An 838-nucleotide genomic window follows, 5' to 3' on the forward strand; every position below is an offset into this window, starting at 1 on the left:
TTAGATATGCATCCGTGGACACTGCTTGATCTCCACTGCTGTCTGCCACAACTGTTAAAGTACCACACCGACTAGTGCCTCCCGTAAAACGAAATTAGAGTGGCGGACAGACAGCATGCTGCCCTGACCCGAAAATGTCAATTTTAAATTTATTTTTTATTTATTGATAGAACTGATGGGCAGTAAGCTCGCAAAGTTTCAATGCTGAAATCGCATCCGAAGTGCCTGAAAAACAATTAAATGTATGGCTCCACCTTCCCGCCACACCCACTTGATGAAGCAAAACTTCAGTATTAGCTCGTTGAACAACCCCTATATTCACAAGGGGAGGCTTCTAAATTGTATTCTGGATGTTGTGAAGACCACTTACAGGTTTATGGCCGAGCCTGTACTTCTAAAAAGCGTATTCACGGCAAAATAAAGAATCCAAGTGAGTCTATAAATGCCCTTAAACAAGGTTTTCAACTGCTACTGTTGTCAGAATTGTAACTTAGGACACAGCTATTTTATTTAATGATGGGAACGTAGGGAGGATGAAGATATTAGAGAATGGGCATTAAGATAGGAAATACCACTCAATAAATCTTGAGGGAAACAGATTTACAGCGCCTCTATGCAGCTGAAAAGTCAGTTGAGGACCTGGAAAAGTAAAGAAGGCAGGAAACAACAAACCAGAAGAGAAGCCTTCACGGTAAAGAGGACCCTGAGTACAAATCTAGGGCCTTCCCAGGAAGTGACATAAGAAAAAACCATTAGGTTGAGCTTGAAACTGCACTTCCTGAAAACTGTCTGTTTTAAAGTTTATGTAACTTTTTCTCAGAATCTTTGTAGCCTAGAA

The sequence above is a fragment of the Schistocerca americana genome, chromosome 1 (assembly GCF_021461395.2).
Source record: "Schistocerca americana isolate TAMUIC-IGC-003095 chromosome 1, iqSchAmer2.1, whole genome shotgun sequence".
NCBI classification, from domain to species: Eukaryota; Metazoa; Arthropoda; class Insecta; order Orthoptera; family Acrididae; genus Schistocerca; species Schistocerca americana.